General features: G+C 38.3%; 1 long non-coding RNA gene across 1 annotated transcript; it reads right to left on the reverse strand.

The window, feature by feature from the left end:
- Positions 1-401: 401 nt before the first annotated feature.
- Positions 402-8,484, reverse strand: LOC108644355. Its single transcript, XR_001923222.2, has 3 exons — positions 8,381-8,484; positions 3,392-3,465; positions 402-603 (listed from the first exon to the last, which is right to left on the reverse strand). It is a non-coding gene; the product is annotated as an uncharacterized LOC108644355 (long non-coding RNA).
- Between the last annotated feature and the right edge of the window lie 7,642 nt (positions 8,485-16,126).

Raw genomic sequence — 16,126 nt, forward strand, 5'->3', positions numbered from 1 at the left:
CCTTCTTCAGGTACAGATCCTTTTCAAGGAACAGAAGCCTCCACTTATACAGCTTATTTGTGCCAACTTTCGTAAACATAAAGTGCATTACTTTTGTTTACATTACATGTGTGCAGTTAGAAATTCACTATTAGAAGTTCTAGAGCTGTAGACCTAAGCATGTTTCAAACACTAATCCATTCTCTTTCTTACAGATGATTTAGGACATTATTCACTGAAAATAGAAAGAAAATTTCTTAAATATGCTCCAGTACACCATAGATACAATGTTACTTTTTTGTGTTGAAATTACTGTAATTGACTTTACTTCTACCTACAACATGCATTAATGTAATATCTGGAGCAAAATTCTCACAAATCAGTAAACACTATTTTTTACATGATTTGTCATCCACAGCCCATGCATAACTGGAAAAAACCTTCTGTATACAGATGCTTTGGTCTTCAGACAAGGAACTGGACAAAATGTTTCTCCATAGTTTACCCACTTGACATGTGTAAACAGATAGTCTTCGTTCTTTTTGTCTCAGAGCATCATTCTCAAACTCTATGTCACTCTCGCAAGTTCAATCCTCATGTCCCTGGGTGTAACATTACTATTACCTGAAGTAAAGAAAGAAAACAAGCTCTAACCCCAACAGACTCTAGCAAAACCAGGGGCAAGGGAAAGGGAAATCAGACCCACATTATTTAAAGTGCAGCTGTGACGGAAATGAGGAAGGAAAGAGAAATGTGGGAGGATGAGTAACAAAACCAGAGAAGTGTATGGAAACTACTGAATTTTCTCAGGGGCATTCTCCACCCCATAGCACAACATGTTTGTTAACTTTTCAAATCTCAAACATAATTATAGAAAATCTTTCTCTGTTTCCCCCACTGTACCCAGTATGGGTTTCACCAATGTGCCACTGACCTCTTTGAAAGAATCTTAGTGTATCATTTGGCAAGTAAATGTAGATATCCAAAATTTATGGCAAAACGGCTTTAATCCATAGCTAAAATATCTGGCAGGAGATTTGATTCTTCTAGTGAGTTAAGCCTGGGGCAAACTGCTGTGTTTTCCTGGGCTAAGTTTTCTTTCAGGAAAGGAAACTTTTGCAACTGGCCTAATCCTTTGAGCTCTCAAGCAGGGAACTTGCTCTTTCTTTGTTCTCACAGGATGTTTCTCAGCAAGCAAGTGTATTTATAGTAAATATGGGAAGATACAAAATTAGATTTAATTTGCCTCATTGATAAGTGGGATAAAACATATAAGCATTAAAATTAATGTGTCCCAAAGCTTCCCAACCATAACAGGACTCATTTTTTAAAGCAGAGCCTGCACCTTCTGAAAAAGAGACTCTAAATTTTTCAAGTCCCAAATACTAAAAGGAAAAAAGAATCTCAGTATTTAGATGTGAAATATGGGTGAAAAATGTAAAAGGACCTAGCTATAGCATCCAACAAAGTCACAAACAAAACTCAATTTTATCCATATTAAACCTGCTTACATATTTGTAGTCATATCTCAAAGGAATTTTAATGGAAATTCTTGTTTAGGACATGTAGTGACTGAAACCAAGAAGTTTCCCTGGACACAAATCTGTTTTGTAAAGAAATTGATTTCTGTTTATGTTTAGTCACAAAACTCTTTTTCACAGGCTAGCAGCTTGAGAGTAAGTGTAGGCAGTGAGTCTAGAAACTTTGTTTGGGCAATATTGTGTCCAGATGTGCTTTCTGCAAATAAATGGAGTCCAGAAACTGAGATTTTGAATTACGACCCCATTTAAGATGAGACATAAAAGGCTCAAGGACTGATGCTGAAACCTCAATTCTTCAAGGGGCAAAATGGAAATGAAGATTTGCTGAGGGCTGGTATTTGTGTTTCAAACCTTCCCTGTGCCAATGTGAAATAATGTGTAGAAGCACTATGTAAGCATGAATGAGCAGCCCATGGACAGTAACACAATACAGAAATGTGTTACTGCATGGTAACCGAATTCTGACTGCAAGCGAGGACAGAGCCTGCGGTGACATGCCACAGGTACTAACCAGGTTGCAGCACGAGTCTGGAGCCCCTTTGGGCAGTGGCCACATGCCACTGCTAAGGCCTTCCTTTATATCTTGGCTTAACAGGGCATGAAACCTCATAGTGCACTGGCAACCAAAATCTACACAGGCATGTATGCGTTTAGTAAATTGATGTGAACTGTGTTTGAAGACGCCACAATTAATACAATCAATTCTTTCATTTTCCCCTTAACTCTTTGAAAGATAACACTCCTGAACATCTCCTCTTTTACCTCATCAAATAGGAATTAAAAAATAAAATATGTTTATAAAACTTGACATTGTGCTTAGACTTTCAAAATGACAAAATGGGTATGACAGGCAGAAATATGTTCTCCAGGGAGACTCAACACCAGCAAAAGTATTCTGATTTTTAATTGAAAATTATATGCCTTCCAAAGAAAGGGCTGACTTTTTTTTGGTTATCCATGTTAGTTTTCCTCCTGACTTTCCTCCTGTTTGAAGTCAGGAGATCCTTAGAAAGGCTGCAATAATCTTAGTGTAATTACAGTGATAATGTAGACAAAAGGAAACTTTCTATTATTTATCAAATACAGGAACAAATTTATCAAATACAGCTGTATTTATCAAATACAGCTGTATTTATCAAATATAACTGCTTTCCCACTTTTTCTTCTTACATTCTGCTGGACAAACAGGGAGTGATAACTAATCACCCTGCATGGAAGTTACTTCATCGTGGTCATTTAGCCCTGCACAATCCTTGAGGTGTGAGCTCTGAACTACAGGAAGGTGCTTCCATCCAGGCTGTTGTAGGACAATTGTCAGCTCATACGTCTCAGCATGACTTGAGTTTTTCAGGATAAAAAATCACTAAGAAATGCAGAATAACTTAACTGGTGAATTAATTGCCCAGTAAATAGTACATTTCTCTTGCACTGCATATTTTAAAATCTGACTGGTTATAACAGATATAACATCTCTGCAAACCTGGCGTTGATATGGTCTTTATTACTGTATTTATGTAAAGCATATATCCAAGTTTACTCAGTTATTGTATCTTATTCTGTGACAGAAATCTGTGATTTAGATTGTGCCAGCAATATGTGATTGTGCCAGCACAGGAATACATGTGAAGCTTTAATCAATTTGAATGTTTTATTTCAATGCACTTAATGTGATACACACAGAAAATATGAAGTACTCTTGATACTGTTACATATAACTGGTGTTTTGGAAAGCTGCCATATCTAAATGGAATTCATACACAGGAAAAAAAGAGGGTTCAAAATTTCAGTTATAACAGAAAGAAAGGTAGAAAGGTGCACAAAGCGAGGGCCCTGCACTGGGGGCAGTTACTTGATCAAATAATGTAGATTACCTTAGGTGGGATGGAAGCTCATCAGTGCTCAGGGCAGCCCCTGGAAAGTTTTCTCTTTATGAATAGGATAGACCCTGAGGAATAGAATGATAATTAGTGGTTAGCAAACTAGACATTGCTAGGACACTACTAAGACACTTCTTGGGCCAATTTGTTGCAGGAACAGGGTTCGCTCCTCAGAGCAATGTGTGCATACACCACTGCCATGGGAAGTAGAGGAACTTTGTTAAACTTCTCTGAGGATATGTTCTTGAGCAGAGTCCTTATACATGGATATATTTCCCCGGAAAATGCAAAGTGTCAGAAAGAAATGAAAAACACCAGAATGTCTGGAAAAGGAAAGGAAATAATATAATCAGTCTTGGATAATGTGAATAAGAAATTTGAAGAAAACTGGACTTTAAGGAGAAAAAAAGATTAACTGAAAAATATCATGACTTTGACATACATTTTAGAGTGTAGAATCTTTATTGTACCTGACTAGAAACAAACATCAAAATTTCACTACTGAGCATTTATGGTTTATATAGTAACTACTGTTGGAAAGGAAATGCTGAAATTTTTTATTTAGCATGAATTTTCTGATTCAAAAAGTCAATGAGAGAAAGAAGGAAATATATAAAGAACTAGCTTGTAAGACAGATACATCTGCCCCAGACATACAGCCAGAGGAAAATTTAAGCCCCTAAAGAGTAACTGAGCAAAAATAGGGAGACGAGTTGCTTTAGATTTTGCAAGGCTCAGTTTTGCATCTGTCATGCAGAGCACTCACTGCCAGCAGGCAAGAGGCAGAAAGAAGACAGTATTCTGCTGTGCTATGGAAACGCTGAGGATAATGGACACAGGACAGGGCAGTGTGGCAAAAGCGCCAGGATGCTATTTGTGTATATGTTATTAGACTGTCAGAGGTGCAGTATATAACCTAGTCTGTATGTTACATAGTTTGTAACTTCTCCCTCTTTCACTGCTCCTTTTCTTTCCTGTTACATGTTAAAGATATTCTATCTTTTTGTATATTTCCCAGGAGCACGCTACCTTTCTGAAAATCTATGCTATGATCTGACCTTAAAACCCTAGAATCATGGCAAAACAAAATGGCAGGTGATAGACATTTCAGATTCTCAAAGAACAAACAAAACCTTCTCCTTCACTTTAGACATCTAAAACGTGAGCATCTGTGCTCCGACTAGTCAGGCTTATTTCATCAACATAAATGAAGAAAATCAACACTTTTACAGTTTGATAGGATTCATCATGTGAATGTCTATGCTGTGGTGAATCCTGTCCTAGATGTGACTCATTCTCTTATTGATGGCAGAAGGAACCAAGGGTGATGAGCTTGGACATGAACTTATACCTTATAGATATCCAAAGCTAAATGAAATGACTCTTGGCAAGGTTGTGCTTTGTGAGCAGGTAACTAATACATGTTTTGTGCCATTTTGTTTTGCAGTATCCCAATGAAGGGTTAGAAGTTAAGGGGTGTTTAAAAATGTCTGCTTCAAAATGCTTTCCATAGTAGCAAAGAAGGAGGATATGTGATAGCAACCATAGTACCTACAATGAGTGCCAACTCTTCCTTTCCTGTGAATGGTTAGTTAAGTCAGCACAGCATTTCTTTAAACTAACCAGAACCTTGTGAATATCCTTACAAATAACACGAGCTCAGATTTTAGCAGGAATGACACTGTTAATTGAATGCAGATGGTTTAGGTCTCTGATCAGCTAAATAATCAGATAAGTAAGAGTGACCTGATACAAAGGAAATTACAACATCAGCATAAAGAAAATTATTGTTGTTCCTATGTAAATTAATCATCTGTAATTCACTCTGCTGGGTATGTGTGTTTTGTCACAGCTGGCTAAAGTCATTCCAGACCATTCAGCTCAGGTACTACTTCTAACTGCTGTTCATCTGGCAATGCCAGATCTGTAAAATCCTCATAGCTTCTCTTCTGCAGAAGTTTCTTTCTTTCTTTCAATTCATGGCACTATTTGATTATATTTAAAATATTAAAGGCTCTAGAGTAAAACCCATATGTGATTTGAATGATGACAACATTTTTGCTGCTGTTGACAGTCTAAGTGAACTGAGGCATCCTGGAATCATCCTACTGATTACAAGACAAAAGCCAAACTTAGGGGCAGGCTGACCAATCCTCCTTGGTTCCTCTAGGCTCGCATGTCAGATAGCAGGCTCCTCCACTAAAAATTATTAGTGGATTAATTTTCTCCTATCTGGGAAGATATGAGTATGACAAAAGCTGAGAAGAAATAATTTCTCATCTCATTTCACCCTTTAGTCTTCTTTAGACTTTTTCTCACTGTGTCACTTTAAGCAAAAGGACTGATCAGGTTTATTCTGTTACAGTTGGTTGCATACATAGCCTATATGTGCAAATGCCTTCTGCTTAGGCTGTCTCTCTGAAGATGGACCTAAGCTGATCAATGAACCATAGAGACCCTTCTCTCAGTTCCACTTTGTTTCTGATAATATATAACTCTATGGGTTTAATTCACTGGTCATAATGAGTATGTCTACAAGGTCGATGTTCACACGAGTCATCGAGGTGCCTTTTATCCTCTGGTGTAATTCAACTCATCCTGGAATAGATAAACATAAGTGCCTCACAAGCTACTTCTGTGATATCATATTTCAATAATTTCCCATTTGTTCAAATGAGGCCTCATTAATGCTAGATGAAGTCCTGCAATAACTTCATAACTCAGGAGACATGTCCTGGGACTTAGTTTATTCTGTTTTGTTGCTGCAAAATAACATGCAGATGGTTATCATGAGCAATCACTCCCAGTTCACTTCCCTGACCTATGTCCTATGACATTAACATTTTTTCATTGTAAACCTCAAGTGCATTAACATTTGAGAGCTTTCATCTTAGCAGTCGTATAGTCTCAGCAAAAGACATTCATTAAACCCAGCTCATACTCACAATGAGTAAATTTTCTCATTAATGTTCCTCAAAGGTCAGGGAGATGATGAAGGAAAAATTCTGTAGTAGTAATTAATAGTAATGGCTTAAATTTATAAAGCACTTGTATTTTCAGTTTTCCAAAGTATATTAAAAATATGTTGAATAAAAGCGTTTGTACCTGGTGTTACAGAAAAACATGAATATCACTGAAATGGAATTCTGAATAATTGCCAGACTGCACTCTGTATCATAATTTTAACTAATACTTTAAAAATTTCCACTAAAATACTATTATTACTGGTTCTCCTAAACATGACCTTAAAAACCCAGGCACCAAGTCAGGCCTATGTTAATATGGTACTACTCAAAATGGGAACTCAGAGATGTCATGATTTTTTGACATAGGCATGGTACAAGTTATTATGAAGCCATTTTCTTTTTCCTTTTCTGGCAAGTGTTTCCAGGATGCTGTCACTGGAAATACTCCATTGTGCCCTGAAAAATAAAGGAGTCTTCTCATTAACTTACTTATCTTGACAGCTAATAAGCAGGATTTCTCAAGGAAAAGCTGCCTTGCACAATTTGCCGTGTTCTTATGGGGAAACTGAATCTTTATAATGACAATTTTCCATAAGAGACAGAGCACACAAGGCTTCATTTCTCTGCAAAGGACAGTAGCATAAATGCCACACCAACAAAAGCACCCACCTTTGACAAGTAACATCTAGCATCACTTTACGTAGCCACATAGTGTGAAAAAAGTCTAAGACCTAATAACTACACAAACTAATCACCACAGACAGGTCTAACCAGAAAAGCAATTATCCTGGGAATCCATTTCTTGCTGAACAGATCCACTCTTTAGTCCTACCCTACAACTGAAAATTGCCACTGACTTCAGTTGACTCTGAAAAGGGTGTAATTTGTATTTAGGACTATATGCAAGTGACAACACTGAATTCTTGGTGTATGTTGTTCCTTTTAGCACTGCAGAGCCAACAAAGGGGTCTGCAAGAGGGAGTTAGATATGAGGCAGGCTTGTGCTTCGTCAGCAGATCTGTCTCCTCCCTTCTGATTGCAGTTTCCTTATGGCTGATGATGATTATGAGCCAGGAAAAAATCACAGCTGTTGTTCCAAAAAGCTCTATTAGAACAGGGTAAATAAAATCCTGTATCACTGGAAGTCAGTTAACATGAAATGGTCTGATGCTGATTTTGCAGGCTCATTTTTTAGTGTCCATCAAATATAAAGTTTAAGAATGAAGATCTACAATATAGACATCCCATTCACATCCTCTGCTTCAGGGGCAGAAAGTAAAGCTTCTAGCTGTTCTTATATTTGTTTTAATTTGTTCAGTTTTTATAAATGTTGATAAGGTTACAAAATACTCCCTGGCTGAAAGCATGGAAACGGAGGGGTTGGTTTTGATATGCACAGTCTCCATTCACAAAAGAGGCCCCAAATCTGCAATTTTTTCCCCCTTATATAACTTTATAAAAATTATTGATATTAATTATAATTTATTGTTGTACAATATAAAATTATATTTTATATAATAAAAGATAAAATTACTGAAGGAGTTTTGTGTGCTTTAGCAGAAAAATGGGACTGCCTTGAACGACAACAACGAAGAAGATAGGGAAGAAAAGGCTACTGCAATGCTGCCACTTACTGCCTGAAGAGGGAAGAGCTGCTCTGAGCAATTATCCACTTTCTGCTTTCCAATGTGCTCAGAGAAGAAGCATCAAATTGTATTAAATCCAGGAAAACTGTAATGTCAGGAGAACAGTAATTTTTTGTCTCTTGTATTTATTGAGAGCCTAAGGTCTTCAGAGCAGGGATTGACTACTGCTGTGAGGTTCTGTGTAACATGACAGACTTCTGAATACCATCTCAATCTTCATAATAAAGTAGTGAAAGAATATGAAGAAGTAGAGGGTCACAGTCACAGTTACACTTGGCTATGCAGCCATAAGCCATTTATGGTAGTTGGTGTTTTAGTAATGGAGGTAGAATTAGACAGTAAAAAAGAGAAATTGTATGTAGAGGAGTTACATGATAGTTCTGATGGAAGGTGGCATGTCCTGTGGAATGACAATGAGCTCCAAATGTCCATGTTTTCTGCTTCTTTAAGGTCTTTCAATAATAATAGAACTGTTCTGCAAATAAAATCATGAAAACTTGGAGTAACTGCAGAATATAAACTACTTATCACCTATATCTGCCTGTGCTCTGCAGACAGGTGATTTAGTCTGCCCTTTCTGATGTGAAAATTTATTGTTGAAAATGACATTTGAACAGCTGGCAATGTTTGGAAATTCCCTCTTTAAAGATCAGAAACTGAAATGCAAGGAGACAAAGTCCTACATCAACAAAGTACACAGTTTTCATGGAAATTGATTTAACTGATTTCAGTGTCTAAGTATTTTTGAAAATATATGATGTAAAGACATCTGAATAAATCTCAAGGGAACTGTATTACAGGAGAATTATCTGAACTTCAGCTTATGGAATTCAAGGTTGTTATCAAAATTGCTTGATAGTTGAATCAAGAGTATTTTTTAAATGTTGGTAGTCACACTGTATTACCCAAGACTTGGATTCAGCTATTTATTCTTGAACATAGACCATTAAATTCTAATATTTGTGGGCTTCTAAAAGAATTTAGTTTAATTGAATAAATACATCTGTCACCTAAGCCATGAACATAGACTTTATGAGCAGGTAAAGTCTTAGAGAAGTAAATAGACCTAATGATGTAATAGACCGTATGGTCTATGTTTGCCATCAACAAGTATTTTTAAGCTTAATTGGCATTTACAGCAGCTGTACAGGTACAGAAAAGCAGGAAAAACATCTAACTCTGTCAGTAAAAAGACCTTTAAAGCTCTTTCACAATGAGTATTTCAGTGTCAGAAATACCTTCTCATACAAGTAACCTTCTAAATAGGCTAAAATAACGATATCTATCTGACTTCTGGCAGATATCTGAAAAATCTACATTTGCACTTTATTTATCCTGGAGCCAAAGACCTAAATGCACGTGTTTTCAGTTGCTAGTTGTTTTATGACTAATTCTTTCTATTTTTTGCTTTTCAATCATAATCAGATGAAGGACATCTCTGACAGAGCAGTTTTCTGCATTATGTATTCAGTGTAAATGCTGTGTTTTTTCTGAACATGTGGGTTTAATTATGTTTTTGAAAGATTTCTTCCTCCAGCTTCTCCATGCTGTGGCTGCAAAGAAATAGGGAGAAGTGAGAAAATGAGAAAGATAAGAGCACCTTTCATATAGTTCTGCTAGATACCTGCTACAACTTTCTCACTCACTGCTCAGACATTTGCTTGTTTTGACTGGATCAGTTGCAGGGTTTCATGCCCTTTAAGCTCCATTAGTCTCTGGATGATGACTGATTGCTATTCTGACCTTCACGAATGCCCAGCTATTAGTCCCACATCTGACAGCCTTTGCAGCAGTGGGACTCCCACACTCAATGCAAAAACCTACCCAGGCCACTGACGTGCCACTTGGGTACGTCCCCAGTCATGTATGACCTGGGTCTGGAGACTGGGTTTCTAATGCCACTCTGAAGACTGAATAGTACAACATTTGCTGAATTTTGAGACAGAATGGTGATCTAGTCTTCTGGACTCAAATTGCATGATTTCAACATAAGAAGAAGCTAGAAGCTGTTGCTATGCCTATATTAGCAATGTGACATATGTGATGTATTAGGAACAGCTTTGAAGGGACTTAGCATCCATGCTTCACATTATTTTGGGCAGATTTTAGACTACCAGCAGCTGGTAACCAGCAGATCCTAGGAAGTCAGAGTAACCTTTTTACTGTGCCAATCTCCCTCCTGTGCAGCAAGACACCATCGCACAACTGAAAACCATAGACTTCCAGCCTACAGGCAGACCCTCTCTCTCAGCCACTCCAGGTTTTTTCCAAGGAAAGGCCACACATGTCCCACCAGAACTCCTCCTGGAGTAGGTAGTGGGGCATTTCTTGAAAGAGAACAACAGCTCCTCCCAGTTTTGTGTCATCTGCAAACTTACATATTATCCCTTCCAGTCCTGCATCCAAGTCATTTATGAAGGTGTTGAAGAGTACAGGGCCTAAGATGGAGCCCTGTGGAACCCCACTTCTGACAGGTCACCAGTCTGATGTCACCCCATTCTCTATTACCCTCTGTGCTCAACCTGTGAGCCAATTGCTCACCCACCACATGATGTGGTGGTCCAGCTGTGTGCTGGACATTTTGTCCAGAGGTATCCTGTGAGAGACAGTATCAAAAGCTTTACTGAAATCAAAAAAGATTACATCAACTGGCTTCCCTTGATCCACTAGGTCGGTTACCTTGTTATAAAAGGAAATCAGGTTTGATAAGCAAGACTTTCCTCTCATGAACCTGTGCTGGCTGTTACCAATGACTGTGTTATCTTTCAGATGTTTTTCAATACCTCCCAGAATAATCTTCTCCATAATTTTACCAGGCACTGAAGTGAGACTGACAGGCCTGTAGTTTCCAGAGTCCTCCTTCTTGCCCTTCTTGAAAACTGGGACAACACTTGCTCGCTTTCATTCAGCTGGGACCTCTCTAGGTTCCCAAGACCACTCAAGAATCATCGAGACAGGTTGTGCAATGACATCAGCCAGTGTTTTGAGGATTCTGGGCTGAATTCCATCAGGCCCCATAGATTTGTAGGGATCCAACTGAAGCAGCAGATCTTGCAGAATTTTAAATCATTCTTACAGTCATGGTCCTCCATTTTCCTTATTTCCAAGAGAAGATCCCTGCTCAACCAAGCTGGCCTTATGCCTCACCTGCTTGACTTCTGACACTTGGGAATTGCCTGTTCCTGTGCCCTTAGGAGGTGATGTTTAAAAAATGGCCAGCAGCCTGAATTCCCCGAGCAGCCTGAATTCTGCTCTCCTCATGTCCAGAGTTGAGGTTTTGCTGGCACTTTTCCTCCTGTCAACAGAGATTTTAAACTTGATCACTTTGTGGTTGCTGTGGCCAAGACTGGCACCAATCTCCACTTCACTCACAAGATCTGCTCTGTTGACAAGCAGCAGATTAAGGAGGGCATCTTTCCAAAGTAGCTCCCTTAGGACCTGTTCATCCAGGTTTTTTAGGAATCTTCTGGCCTGGGTTGTACCAGCTGTGTGATGCTCTGAGGTAATTTTTGGCAAGTTGAAGCCCCCCATAAGGAGAAGGTCAGTTGATTTACAAGTGTGCCTTAGTTTCTCAGAGAATAATTTATGAGCATAGTCATCCTGGCTGGAAGGTCATAGCAGACTACCACAATGACATCTGCATTATTTGTTTGTTCCTTGCTTTTCACCCAGAGCTCTCAACTGTGCCTTTGCCAACTGTGAGCTCCATACATTCTAACTCTTCTACTACATACAGTGCCACACCTCTGCCTCTTCTGCCCTGTTTCTGTCTATCTCATTTCTTATTTCTCTGTGCCCTTTTCTTTCTCTTTCTATCTCTCCTCTCTTAAGGTAAATCTTAAATCCCAGAACAGTATTTTCCCAGTTGCAGTTTTTCCAGTTACGATTTTTCCAGTTATTATTCTAGAGTTGTTAAAATTAAGTTGCAACCAGACTAGTCTATCTCATATTGGCCTTTTTAGCCACCAACGCACTTGCAATAAATATGGGTAGAGCCCTCCCCAAATCTTCATTTGCGAAGCCTAGTCATGACCATAAAAATAAGCAAAAAAAAAAATTATTATAGTTTTTATAATTGGTTATGTAGTGTCGTTTCACTTTAATCCACTCCAAGGAATCCTTTGTAAAGAACATAATTTTGAAGTATGAAGGAAACTATTTATAAAACATGCGTGTCTCTGCAGATAATATTCTATTGCATTGGTGCATAAGAGTATATTTACACATATCACGCAGGTATCATGGAAGATGACATATGATGAAGGGCATGGGGGGAGTGAACAGAGAAATACCCACTGAAACACATGGGAAACATCACTGGGCAAATGCATTATGCTTTTTTGTGGCTCTTTTGTAGGGAAAATGCTATGTGAACTCCAGAGTACAACTACGGGGGTATATTATGGACCTGAGTTTGCATTCAGATCTCATCCTGTTTAGAAGATCATCTGGTTTCAAACTACAAACATAAGACTGTGTTCGTATGTTCCTGTAATTTTGTTCCATTAAAAACAGCAAAGAAACATATCTCAGATCTCATGCAAATAAGGAGCAAAAACTCAGTTTAGAAATTATCAACAGTTCCAATAGGAAAGGTACCATGAATTCACTGAGTAATTTTCAGAAGATATTGGTATGATTGGGATACACTACAGTTAGCATCTTCTCTTTCTAATAAAATGGTAAATTTATTTGTTGAAATAAAAATATTGCAGTTGATTTAGCTAAGTACAACTAAAAAGAACAAACTTGTGAAATACTTGCTGCTAAAAGAAATGTCATAGTAAATCACAGTGAGCACCTGAATTGAGTGAAACTTTATCCCTAGTATAACCAGAGATACCACAAGATCCAGAGCCTGAACTTTGTATCTCATGCCATTTTAGAAACTTCAGTGGCTAAAGAAAACTCCTATTTTTGCAAGACATCAGTCCATGAGATTGAAATTTTGTGTCTCCTGAAATTTTGGCATGTTGAAATATTTTTATTAACATATTTTTAACCTCTCTGTTTAATATTTTTATTTTTAATTTTTTTTTAGTGGAAAAGAAACTGACTTATGCTTTTGTCTGCTAAAACTTTTTCTTTTCAATTTTTGTCTATACAGACTTTCAGGAAATAATTATCCCTAGATGCAGGTGAAAGATAATAAAGGAAAATTTCACTCCTTTCAGATACACATTGTGACAAACATTTGCATACATTTTCTCTTTTTCCACATTATTTGTAAACATATAAAGTTACATGATCAATAAGTCCATTTGTGTGCTATACCATGAATGAACAGTTGTACTTAATAACAAAAAATAGTATTTGGGATTGATGTTTGTGATTTGGATTAGATGGACTAGCAGATTGCGTATAGCAAAATATCAGAAAACAATAAAGGGGGTACCTTGAAAACAAACAGTAAGGCAAATGCATTGTTTATGATATACATGTCAAAGTTAAGATATGTTTTATAATACAGACCAACTGTTTAATAAGCTGTGTTCCTTAGAGATATTAATTGCAATTTACTCCCACTTGTCTAGGTTTGACAAGCTCAAATTCCCACATCTTTCAGCAAAAGTCCTGCTCAGCTATTAACATCATGGGAAATGTGTTTATAGACACTGTCAGGCCCTGTAGTTAGAAGAGTCAGCAAAACTTACCCATTCATGTTTCTCATGAGCTTTTTCCCTCTCTCCCCCTCTGTCTCAAACAAAAAGCTGGGTCTGTGTTTGTAGTGTACTGTGCGTGAACTGTTTCAGTGCTAGCAATTAAAAACAAAGCAAGTCAAACATTTGTGGGAATTTATGAAGTGGCTATAAATCCAGCACATGCCATCCACATTCTTTTCAAACCTCTTCATATAACCTCTGCTTTTTTGTTCTGGATAAAGAGCATTGACTCTGCTAAATATAACTGCTTGAAAGAAGGAAAATCCCTATGTCATGTAGCATGCACCCCTCCTCCCTGTCCCACTCACATCCCAACTTTATAACAGGAGATTAGGAGGTGGGAGTGTAGTTCACCAAAGCAACCTAAACACTATAAAATCAGGAGACTATAGATGACACAAAGCTATCCTTGCTATTGTCAGACATAACAATAAGCTTAGGAAAGGCCCGAATAAAAGGAACTAAGACAGAGTGTAGTTGCACAGAATGGTACAGAAGAAGTGGGAATTTAAGCCATTATAAATATAGTGTCATAGTACTTACACTATTGTACCATTGAAATAAAATAGAATCACTGCAACTGACAGCAGTGTTTGGCCCAGTCTGACTTAATCAGAACAGAAGTCAAAAGAGTGAAGTTTGCAGCTTGCTGTGCTAGTGAATATCTTGGAGAAAATGTAAAACTCTATTCATGCTTCAAGACTCTCCTTTGGCACTGTAGGGAGAACTCTAAACCTGACTACTGTCTCACCAGTTGAGGACTTCCCACTTACAGAGAGTTATAACCTGCATACTTGGAGGATGACTTGGACTTGTCTGGGAGGAGAGCAAGGCAGTGAGCCCACCCTGTGCTGTACTGTAGCAGCCATCAGCTGGTACCTCCTCAGGGACGTTCCGACAGCTGAGGGGACTGAAGGTTCATCCATACCCTGGAAACTAAGGAAGGGAAAAGAAACTCTGGCTTACTAGCTATTGATTATGTATAACATTTGGTAAAGCATTTAGTAAACTATATTCTGTATATTTATGTTTTTTATGCACGATTCAGTAACAGAACAGTGTAATAACTACTGGAAGCAGAGAGAGAGCTAGCTAAAGGCATCAGCCCCTCCAGTTTGAGAATGTTGGTAAAAGGTTCAGGTACTGAAGCTAAACACTTTTCATGGAGAGCACAGTTGAGTGAGAAGGCAGCAGTAAACAGTCAGTCCTCCAAACCAGGCACCAGGGAAAGGGAAATATGAACTTCACGCCCTGACTGACAGACTTCATAGCCAGCACAGCACATGAACTTGGTGACAGCCTATGGGCTGTAATAGTACCGTGTCTTTGCAGGAATTGTCATTTCCCTGAATCCCTGTCTTATTCATTGTATGTCTTTTCTGTTCTGAAAGACATAGGGCAGAAGAACTACCGATAGCAAAACTATGAAATTCTCTTTGTGAACTTTTTTCCAAAGTCTTGAAGCACTTTTTCTGTGTGGTTTTGTTGTGTCTTTTTTCCACTTTGAGTAAAGAAAAAAAATTAATCTTTCCAAACAGCCTTTCTGGCCTGTGCACATTCGTTCATCAGTTCTACAACATGGTTTTCACTCTGTTCTCATTTCCTCTTCAAGTCCCACTTCAGCTCAGAGATAATTGATAGCAGTAATAAGTTGCTCTAATCTCTGCAATAGCTGTGAGAGGGAATTGAAACTGCTTGCCAGTAGGCTTTAGCAGTGCTACTTTGGAAGATATGAAGTATCAGAATGCTAATACTGGACAGCACAGTTAGTTGATGGGATGAACCCTTTCAAGATATGCTATTTTTGATCATTCCAGTATAAAATTAACTCTGGTTTTCACAGTTATGTGCTGCCATTGCAAACACTGATGCTCAGAAATGGCAATCTGTGTTTCAGTTTTACGGGAGACTGTACCTTACTGGATACTGACATGCCAGGTCATCTTTTTTCCTGAGGAGAAGCCTTGCTGATGTCTCCACCACCTTCCTTGTGTCAAACCTCTCTGCTCTCCCAGCTCCTCAGTCAGGTGTTCCCCTCACATATCTGTTTCCAGATTTTTACTCAGTCAATCCATATTTTTCTCCCTGAGCCTTTTATCCATCTACTTTCTTACCAGTCCAGTTCTCAGCTCCAGTCTCCCCAGCCCCAGTGTCTCTTGCTGACTCCCACCACACTCCCCTGGTTCATTCAATATTCATTGACTATTTGTCCGAAAAGAGCTTTTTGATTCTTCACCACACTACCCAACTCAGTTTCCTTTCCAGACACAGATCTGCCTTGCAAACATCTCCTCACTCACAAACTTTATCCCATACACTTACTTTTGGACTTTCCTTTCCTGTTCTTCCACTCAGACTTTATCAGAAGTCTTCAGGCTTTCAGAGCTGCCTCTTCCCCCTTCCTTTGCAAGGACAAGCTCTTTCCCCTTCCTTTGCAGCTCAGACAAGCTCTAA

Source organism: Manacus vitellinus, unplaced genomic scaffold, assembly GCF_001715985.3.
Source record: "Manacus vitellinus isolate BGI_N305 unplaced genomic scaffold, ASM171598v3 scaffold_11_pilon, whole genome shotgun sequence".
Lineage (NCBI taxonomy): Eukaryota > Metazoa > Chordata > Aves > Passeriformes > Pipridae > Manacus > Manacus vitellinus.